Source organism: Sceloporus undulatus, chromosome 4 (assembly GCF_019175285.1).
Source record: "Sceloporus undulatus isolate JIND9_A2432 ecotype Alabama chromosome 4, SceUnd_v1.1, whole genome shotgun sequence".
Classification (NCBI taxonomy): Eukaryota; Metazoa; Chordata; class Lepidosauria; order Squamata; family Phrynosomatidae; genus Sceloporus; species Sceloporus undulatus.
Window position 1 is genome coordinate 110,665,822 of NC_056525.1, and position 10,497 is coordinate 110,676,318.

At 43.2% G+C, this 10,497-nt stretch overlaps 1 protein-coding gene across 4 annotated transcripts in view; it reads left to right on the forward strand.

Moving 5' to 3' along the window:
- Positions 1-10,497, forward strand: part of SLC35A3 (solute carrier family 35 member A3) — a 73,454-nt gene that overhangs the window by 48,882 nt on the left and 14,075 nt on the right. The window lies entirely within an intron of this gene.

Consider the following 10,497-nt stretch of genomic DNA (forward strand, 5'->3'; position numbering starts at 1 on the left):
TGTTTCAAATGGAACCAGCTAAACTCTTCAGTGTGGAAATAATATTTAGAGTAGGAGTACACAATGACAGTATAGCCTTCCAGAATATTAGTTTTGTTGTGGGTTTTTCGGACTATGTAGCCATGTTCTAGAAGAGTTTATTCCTGACGTTTCGCCTCTTCTGAGAACATGGCCACGTAGCCCAAAAACCCACAAAAAACCAATGCAAGGGATTTCCAATTGAGCCAAATCTGGAGCACCACATGTCTTTGATTTAGAAACAATTGAAGTATATGGAAAGAATCTTTAAAATGTGATTTTTGTAAAACACCGATGATGTTTCTAAAATGTTGAAAAGCAGTGGTATTAGCAACTGTTTCTATACCTATTGAAACTAGTTTCTCAAAGTTAAGCAAAATTAAGATATAGTCCATATACTATTTCTAAAAAGAGCTTTAAATATATTAATTACATGTCAAAACATTCCACAGGTTATTTTTTTATATCAAATATTCTACCCCTTTTTCTTCAAAAAATTTTGTAATATCTGGACCTGTTTATTTACTTTTTTACAAACAGGATATTTTAAGATACGTTTATTTACTCCTTCAAAGAAATTGTCAACCACTCAATGGTAAGACATGGATTTCTCCTAAACAGGATACTGAAATCCAAACCTTCTCAAATCAACGTGCTATTAATGTGCACAAGAAATTTCCTTGCACTTGAAGGTACAAACTGGAACAAATCCCACCTGAAAAGCCACAATCACACAAATCAGCTGAACTCAGATAGTAACATCCACCCTAAAAACTGCTTCACATCCAGCCAAGAGTGTAAACGAGACCTTTCCCTAAAATTCAGGAATACACTCACTGGTGAACTTTAATTGGTGGCAAACTGACTGATACTTGAGACACCTGCACACAGTACTCTTCATGCGTTATATCTTAATCACAAACTAATAATAACTGTGGTAAGTCATGGGTTTTGAGATTCCAATCGGGATTCATGGCCAACTAAGTAAATAAACTCACTCAATCAGCCACATTAAGCCACCACCAGTTTGTCTCAGAACTGTCCTTCGCAAATTCAAAAAAACAAACAAGCACAACACAACACAAAACAAAATTTCCAACCATGACAGAGCTTAATTCGACATCACAAAAGTGCTATTAAGAACAAGAATCTAATACTACAGAATTGCAACTGACGAATTTTAGCATTGGAAAGGACGGAAAGGCTACCTGGCCCAATCTCCTGCCATGCCAGAAAGCTAACAACTAAAAGCAATCCTGAAAGATGCCCATCCAACCCTCTATTTAAAACCTTCAAAGCTGGAGATCCACTACCCCTCTAGAACCAATTGATTCCACTGCTGAACAGATCTTACAGTAAAATATTCTCCTTAATGTTCAGTGGAATCTTTCTTGTTTCATCTTTTAGCCCCAGGAGCAGCAGAAAACAAGCTTGCTCCACCTTCCTTTCAGATATTGACAAATAGCTATCATATCATTTCTTGATCTTCTCTCTCCAAGCTAACATACTGCACTTCCTAAATTGTTCCTCAAAGGGTATTTGCAGACATGTGATGATCCTCTCACCTTCGCAGGACATGTTCCAGCCTGTCAATACCCTTTCTTGAATGGTGGGTGTCCAGAAATGGCACACTGTATTCCCGGTGAGGTCTGACCAATGCAAATAGAGTTACACAAGACCTCCCCTCATTGGGAACACTATGCCACCTGTTGTTGAAGCCCAGAATTGCATTGGGTTTTTTGTGGGCTGCTGCATCCCACTGTTGACTAGTGTTTAGACTGGGGCTCCACTAAACACCCTCGATCCTTTTTGCACACACTACTGGTTTCAATCTAAGTGTCACTCTTGCCATATTTGTGTATTGAATTTCTCTCCTATATACATACAGTACCTTACATTTGTTTGTTTTGTGCCTACCAGTAGTTTCTGCTGACTTAGGGCACCCTATCATGGGGTTTTCTTGCAAGATTTGTTCATGGGGAGGTTTGCCATTCCATCCCCTGAGGCTGAGAGAGTGTGACTTTGCCCAGTGGTTTTTCAGGGCTCAGCTGGGAATCGGACCCTGGTCTCCACAGACGCAGGCCAACCATTATGCCACGCTGGCCTCACCCTACAATTACCTAACCCTACCCCTGTGGAAATTCCATCTTGTTATGCTTTGGAGGGAGATGTAAGCTTTACTTACTGACAGAACTTTAACATTTCTCCCCACCACCAACCACACACACACCACCACTTTAACGGTTCTAAAGTGAATTGAACCTTTTAACTATTATGAGCACTTGGTAGCGGTAGACACACACCCACCACAAGACTAATACATAGATCTGAGCTACAGAATGGCTGTCAGAGACAAGTAAAGAACACACAAGTGGGTGAATAAATGTGCACCTTTGTGACTCCAACATGACTGCCTCAGGGCAGAAAACAGTCATGAACAATTCTCCAGTGGTGGCCAGCAAGCAAGTGGAAATAGGGGAAAATCCACCCTAACCTTCCCCCAACATTTGAGGATTAGATTTAAACAGCCTCCTAAAATCAAGGTGGAACTTGTAGCTTCCACACATTGCCCCAAGTGGCAACAAAGATGAAACAAAGCCAGGAACAAACTAAAGCAAAGTTCTACAAACCGAAGCTCTTGAGCCAAACCAGCTCCCCAAGCAAGAAGGAGATAAAACAACAAAACACACTTGCAACGCCATGGCAGGTTGAGCATCCCCCGTCACAATTCTCTCCTTAAATCCAAAACACACTGAAGAAATAATCCAGTTTGAGACCATTTTAACTGCCCTGGGGAATCCTGAGAACTGTGTAGTTTTACTGTGGCACCAGGATCCTTCTGACAGAGAAGGGTAAATGTCTCATGAATACTACAGTTCCAGGATCCCCTTGTATTGACTGGAGCATTTAAAGCAGTCTCAAACTGGATTATTTCTGCAGAAGCAGAAAGAGAGCACTGATTGTTGTACATACGTAACTGTATCTCCTCCTGCAACCTTTCAGATTAAAACACAGGCTCCTTTTCCAGTTGAGTGCTTAACCAAAGGCCTTCCTCGCTGCAAACCGCTCTTCCCACCATTAGGTTCCCGAACTGCTACGTGTTTCCATATCCACATCTTCTGCAACAAGTCCTCCTACAAGGGACTGTCATGGTGTGGTTACTAAACTGGTCAGCAACGCTTCCCTTTCTGACACGATGTTTAGCCCGAGTATAATGGTTTGTATCAGCTTGCCCATTGGTATAAAACCGCTCTCTAGGAATCTCTAGGTCCTCCGGCGCAACTCGGTGGTCAATGTCCAACAGGACACTTCCATAGAATGCTCTGGAGGAGCTCAAGGCACTAGTAGGGTATTTCTCCCAGGTCTTTCAGTGGCAGCTTTTGGTTAACGTTCCCGTGGAGGGGCGAGATATTCGCATGGGCGATCCTAAGGTGGAACCCTACCATGGGCCTTTCTTGGCAAGGTTTGCCCAGAGGAGGCTTGCCATGGCCATCCTCTGAGGAGCTGAGAGAGTGTGACTATTCCCATGGGCTGAGCAAGGAATTCAGACCCTAGTTTCTAAGCTTCTCATTGCTGGTCATTTGAAGCAATATTAACAAGTGACACTACCCCTAGAAAGTCCCTATTTGTTTGTTGGCGGTGTGGCTTCAATTCCTAAGTCTGTGGAGACATAACCCGGGTTTGCAGCGCTTTAATTCTTTGTCTGCTCCTGCTATGGAATTCTGGGAGTTGGAGTTTGTTGTGGGGCCCAGAGGCCCACAACAAACAACAAACTCCAACTCCCAGAATTCCATAGCAAGGAGCCAGACAAAGAATTAAAGCGCTGCCAAACCGGGTTATTCCTCCAGTGCGGAGCCCCTTCCTTGCTCCTTCTGCTCACCGTGCCTCCGTCCTTAATGATGATCTTCTTGGCCAAGAGGATGCTGCGGTTGGCGGCCCTTTTCTTCTTCTTCCCCGCCTGGGTCATTTTACCATCCTCCTGGTCAAAGGGAGGCGAGAAGAGCCCGAGGGAAAGGAGGAGGAGGAGGAGGCGCCTTCCCGTCCCTTCCTTCCCCGGCAGCCGCCAGGACTTCTCCTCCTCTTCCTCGAAGCAACCGCTGCTTCTCTCTCTTTCCTTAGGCACCCGCCGGCGCCGCCATCTTGGAAACAGAAAGAGAGAGAGAGAGAGGAAGGAAGAACAACAACTCCGCCGCTAGAGCAGCAGCAGCAGCGGAGCTTCACATCACGCGATCTCCCCATTGGTCAGGGGGAGATACACGTGAGCAATGAAGCCACGCCCACGCTGAGCGCAGGAAGGCAGCCAATGGCCGTTCGATGACGTCTCCCTGGCCACGCCCACTTTGGGAGGCGGCACGTGCGCGCGTTGGTTACTCTGGAGATTCCGTTCGAATTCTGAGGCGAAGTAACTGCCGCCCACAGAGAGTGCATTTAAACTACAACTCCCGTCATGCCTCACTGTTAACTACCGTGACAAGGGATGCTGGGAGTTGGAGTCTCCCCGCAAGCAGCCCTGGCTTCCAGAGCCTCTCCCCGTTCTTGGGCTATGTTTGTCTTTCCTTCCCCAGCAGCCGACTTTTTAAATAGAAGTATGAAAAAGCGGGAAAGAAAATAGATACAGTGGTTCTCAACCTTTGCGCCTCCAGATGTTTTGGACTACAATTCCCAGAAGTCCCAGCCAGTATGCTCATTGTTCAGGAATTCTGGGAGTTGAAGTCTCAAAAAATCTAAGGGACCAAAGGTTGAGAATAATAGCAACAACTATTATTATTATTATTATTATTGGCTGTTCCCTGCCTTGTGTCCCTAATTAAAAAGATTGTATGTACAGCGCTGTGTAAATTTACAGCGCTATATAAATAAAGCTTAATAATAATAATAATAATTGAGAGAAAGTAGGGATATAAGAAAATAACATAATAAAATAATAATAATAATTGTTGCTACTACTATTATGTTATTATGTTATTTAATTCAAAGATATAGCCGTCTTTGTCTGTGGGATGAGTACATAGAGAGATCTTGTAGCACCTTTGAGACTCATTGGAAGAAATTGGCGGCATGACTTTCATAGACTTAAGTCTACTTCCTCAGATGCAATTGGAGATGACAATAATAACAATAATAGTAACGTAGATCTTGTAGCACCTTTGAGACTAACTGGAAGGAAGAAGATGGCAGCATGAGCTTTCCTAGACTAAATTCTACTTCCTCAGAGGCAGTTGGAATATACTATCTGGAAACCACACTTTTACAGGGATCTGTCCTTACTTCATTAAGTAATGAAATACCCCAGATATACTGATTTCCTTTTTTAAACAGTTAACCAACTATAGAGGTTAATAAGTACAACCTCAGTCTCTGTCACCCGGGAGACTGGCTGCACTGTGACTCCACAATGGGAGAGCCTAGCTGTAGGTCTGCCCTACAAAGGCCTTCTGGGTGCTCATGATTTAAACAAATGCCTCTGATTCTGCATCTTAATACAGTGGTCCCTCCACCTTCACTGGAGTTAGGGCCGAAGGACCCCCGCGAATGTGGAAGAACTGCAAATTAAAAAGCACTATTCTTTTTTACCTCAGAGAACACCTCTCTAGGAATTTCCAGGTCCTCCAGTGCAACTCTATGGTCAGCATCCACCAGACGTTGATCATAGAATCATGCTGGAGGACCTACAAATGCCTAGAGAAGTATTTTCTTTAGGGACCTCTACGTTCTCCAGCAGAACTCTATGGTCAACGTCTGGCAAAGTTGCGCTGGAGGACCTAGAGATCCCTAGAGATAACATATTCATCAAAACCACAAATGATCAAAGCCACAAAAGTCAAAGTCGCAAATGTGGAGGGCCATCTAGAACACAGGGAATCATGGTTTTGTCTACTCCTTGCCATCACTGTGGCATGCATGTATATACATACATACATACATACATATATATGCGCTTGCATTTCTTGATTTGGACAAATATTTAACCCGTAAAGTTAAAAATCGAAATACGGTGGGCCCTTGGTATCTGCTGGGGATGCTTAAGTCCCATTATATACAATGGCATAGTAATGGTTTGGTTTTTGAAAATTGTATATTTAATATTTTCATGCCATGGATAAAGAATCTGTGGATACAGAGAGCCAACTGTAGTTAAAGCGTTCCTGTACTTTGGATCAGACATTGAAGTGAAGAAATCAGAAGAGTAAGAATGGGAAGGGCAGCTATGAAGGAACTACAGAAGACCCTAAAAAGAATAAAGATATACAACTGAGCACTAAAGTGAGCATCGTCTAAGCCACTTTACTCCCTGTTACCATGTATGGATGTGAGATCTGGACAGTTAAGAAAGCAGACAGGAAGAAAAGTTATTTCAGTTAGTCTCAAAGCTGCTACAATATTTCTCTTCATACTGAGTCAACAGACTAACACGGCTATATATCTTTGAATAATATAAAATAGTTTATATATAATAAACTATATAAACTATCTATGGCCCAAAACACACTGCAGAAATAATCCGGTTTGAGACCACTTTAACTGCCCTGTCTCAGTGCTAGGGAATCCTGGGAACCATACTTTTGTGTCAGATTTAGCCTTCTCTGTCAGCTCTGTTGCCACAATAAAGTACAATTCCCAGGATTCCTTAGCACTGAGCCAAGGCAGATAAAAGCAGTTTCAAACTGGATTATTTCTGAAGTTTGTTTTGGACTTATATATCACTATAATTTAACACCATTACAGATTATCTGTATTGCTTTTGTAGAACACAGGGCAGCAGATAAAGCGACATCTCGTGGCTATTCAGAAAGTCACTTGTCAGCTAACTGAAGTATATTTTGCTCAATAGACAGAATGATGAAGTCTGCACTGATGTTCCATTAATTGTTTTATGCCTTTCCTCATGACAAGCTACAAAGAGCCACAACTTACATATGTTTCTGCACTGTAGAAATAATGCAGATTGACACCATTTTAACTGCCCTGGCTAAGTGGACCAAAGTCACAGTGGCTAGTGGAACACCATCGGTGGCAAAGTCTGACTACCTTTCTTTTATCACAAATTTAACTAACCCTTCTCATACTTTCCACTTGATTATAACCCAGATACTGTATGTCCTTCTGACTTTCACTACTGCTGAAGAAAAAATGTAGAATTTGAGGGATTTAGGATATTAGATTTCAGATTTGGGTTTGGGTCGGATTCTTCATGGGATTTATCTATGCTTCTACTCTATTTGTTTATGTGTTTTCTTCTATCTGCCTTGATCCTTCTGGAAAGGTGGGATAAATAAAATCTATTATTATTATTATTTACAAGGCTCCACATTTAATACAAAAGAATAATACCCTAAGGAGGACTGAATTGCAGGGCAAAGCTTCCCAAAAACAGAAGAGCAAACCTAATTCTTAACTGGAAATGGGTTCTTCACCATGTGCAGAAACATCGTTCTTGGTGGAAATGGAAGCATGAGATTTGGAGCTTCTTCTGCTCAACTCAGCCTCACACTGAGTTAAATACATTCTGCAAGATGAGTATTTCCAATTAAGGAAAGGCCAGTCTTCTCACTGCTTTGGTGAGTCATTTACAGTACAGATTATCTTCTATATTCACAAGGATATTCTGAATACAGAGCATCAGGTCTTTTTGTTTGCTTAGCATTCTCTGGGGAAATTAGGAAAAACATGGATTCTCTGAGGCAAACCATGGAGAAATGAAGTACAGTTGCCCAAATTTCTGACAGAGGAGGTCCATTTTTTTCAAATAAAAATTTGAGATATACCTTGAACATATACTTTTAAAGTTCTACATGTTTATTTTTAGCATGTGTGTAAGAGGCATAACTGCATGAAATGACTTGCCCTTGAAGCTGTGGATTATCTGCATTTGGAACAAAGTGAGTCAAAAGCAAAAACCCATAAAGAGATGCAGCTGAAAACATCTGGGATACGAGAGACCTTTCAGCTTCTAGGTCAGTTTCATTCATTGCACACGAGGAGTTCTCACCTAGACAGAGTTTGGGGATTGTAAATTAATTATATAGGGGTTCCTTTTCCTATTTTTATTCCCCATTAATCAAGTTCTTTATCCAGAGGTAAATCATCTTCAGTCTTTATACTGGGAAATTAGCAGGCTGTCTACAAATCTTTAATGATTCACTAGAGTGGCCCAAGCCAGCTGCTTAACTGATTTGGCCTCCCCAAACAGTTTATACTTTGAGGTTATATCGTGGAGGAAACTTTCTGCTATGCACCTGTTGCAGCAGATGCCTACGGTGACAGGAAATGCAATTGCCTCATGATATGCAGTTTAGAGCCATGGTTAAATATTTCCACAGCCAATGTTTAGATGCTCTTAAAGAGTACTATTCCAGTGTGACTCCCTAGCAGTCTCCTGTTGCATGCTGGGATTGGCAGTTTTAAGGAGCTGAACTTCTGCCTGAGAATTCTAAATACCCCTCCTTAAAACTGCCAATCCCAGAGCAACAGGAGGCAGCTAGAGGAGTCACACTGGAATAGTACCTCTTTAAGAGCTCGTCTGATAAACACCAATGTTTAGGTTGAATCATACCTCCTATGGACAGCTTGAAGGAGCTATTATCCTAGCTGTTTGGGAGGCCTGGCAAGATTCGACCTCAGCCCATATTCCCTTTGTCAGGTTTCTCCCATGTGGTGAAGATCAGGAACAGGTCCTTAAGATCATCTCATGTCTATTTGCAAAACCACACTCTAAATTCAGACTCCAATGGTACAAAATGCGTAGATGGAGGAAGATAGATTAGAAAAGCTCTAACCATGGTAGTTACTTCCTTATAGAAAAATAGTACAGTACAGATTGCCATAGTCCCTTGCTGCCCCCACTCAAACCACAGTGGCCAAAAATTAAATATTTAAATGCCCCATATGTTACGAGAGGATATCGGTAGCCGACAAAACAGCTGCTTGCTCTGACCACTGGAATAGGGAAGTCATCAAGAAAAAAGGATGTGTGCCTGCATTTTTCTTCACCACTAGGATCATGAGAGAAGGGGAAATTGTATTCCCTAGTTAGTTTCCAAGCAGTCTTGTGTTGGAAGATGTTCAGAGGATGCAACAGAGTTGTATTGCTGGGTTAAGTAACAGGGCCCCTTACTCAAAAACAGGGGTGAAAGACATTTTTCTTGCCACCTTATAAAGTAAATGCCAACACCCCCCAAACTAAAGCAGCATGCTAGTGATGAGTAACATAATATTCTACTTTAACAAAACCAGTGACATGGAATGGGAATGGAGGAGTGTCATTTTGACAATAAATAAAAATAATAAAAAATAAAAACTTTATTTTTACCCCGCCTCTCTGTCAGGGACAATCGAGGCGGCTTACAATTAAAACGAGAACATACATATGCCAATCATTCCCTCCCTCCCCTAAAAGATCAATTAAACAGAACTAAACATTAAAAGCAACACAATTAAAATAATCAGTGACATGCAGATGGGGTACAAGTACTCAGTGGAAGCTAGATTCAGTTGGTGGCTGGGTTAACCTGGTCTTTATGGGTTGCAATAAATTCTTCCCAGACGACCTGAGTGCAAGGGGTGGATTAATGGAAGAAGGTGATCTCTTAGATATAGGTTGGACCTAAACCATGTAGGGCGTTAAAGCAGGGACGTAGCCAGGATTTTGGGAAGGGGGGGTCCAGACTAAGTGCCACCTGTAGTAAGGTGATGGAGCCAGGTGTAGAGAGGACGTGGAGGACGGAAGTGGAACAGGTGGAAGGGGGTGGAGAGAGAGAGAGAGAGGAGGAGGAGCGAAAGGAACAGGGAGGAGCTCTGGAGGCGGAGACGGAGAGAGAGAGGTGGGGCGAGGGAAGGTTAAAAGGAGAGGGAGAGTGGAGCCCGGGAAGCAGAGGACGTCGCGGAAGAGGAGGTCGGGGAGCTGCGGTCGAGTCAGGGACAGGCCAGGCAAGAAGGAGTCCCGGTAGGGAAGGGATACCGGTGACCTTGCAAGCTCGCCCTGCCTTCAGGAAGCGAGGCCCACATCAAGGGATAGAGCTCAGAGACCCCAGGACGGAGGGTGAGTTCAATTACTCGGATGAGGAGTTGTGGGAAAAGCCAGCAGATAGGGGACTGGAAGAAAAGTGGTGGGACGCAAAAGGGGAGAAGTGGGAGTGTGGACCCCTCCAATCGGAGAAAGAAAAGGCTGAGAGCGAGCCGCTCGAGAAATATCCAGGGGGACGCCGGAGACCCGAGGACAAAGGCTCCAACTCACGGGGAGACGTATCCACCAGAGGCCCAGCCAGAGACTTATAAGGACCTTAGTTGTTTTGAACTTTGAGTTTGGTTGTTGTTACCCTGGAAGGGAAGTTGCGTGGTGAATAAACATTGTTGCAGAGAAACACGTGCGGAGTAAGTTTGTTGCTCACGTGGCACCACTTTGCGAGTGAGGTGTCAATCATGCAGCCAGGCACGCCAGCCCCGCCCACATCACCATTTTGAGATGCTAAGAGCCCCCCC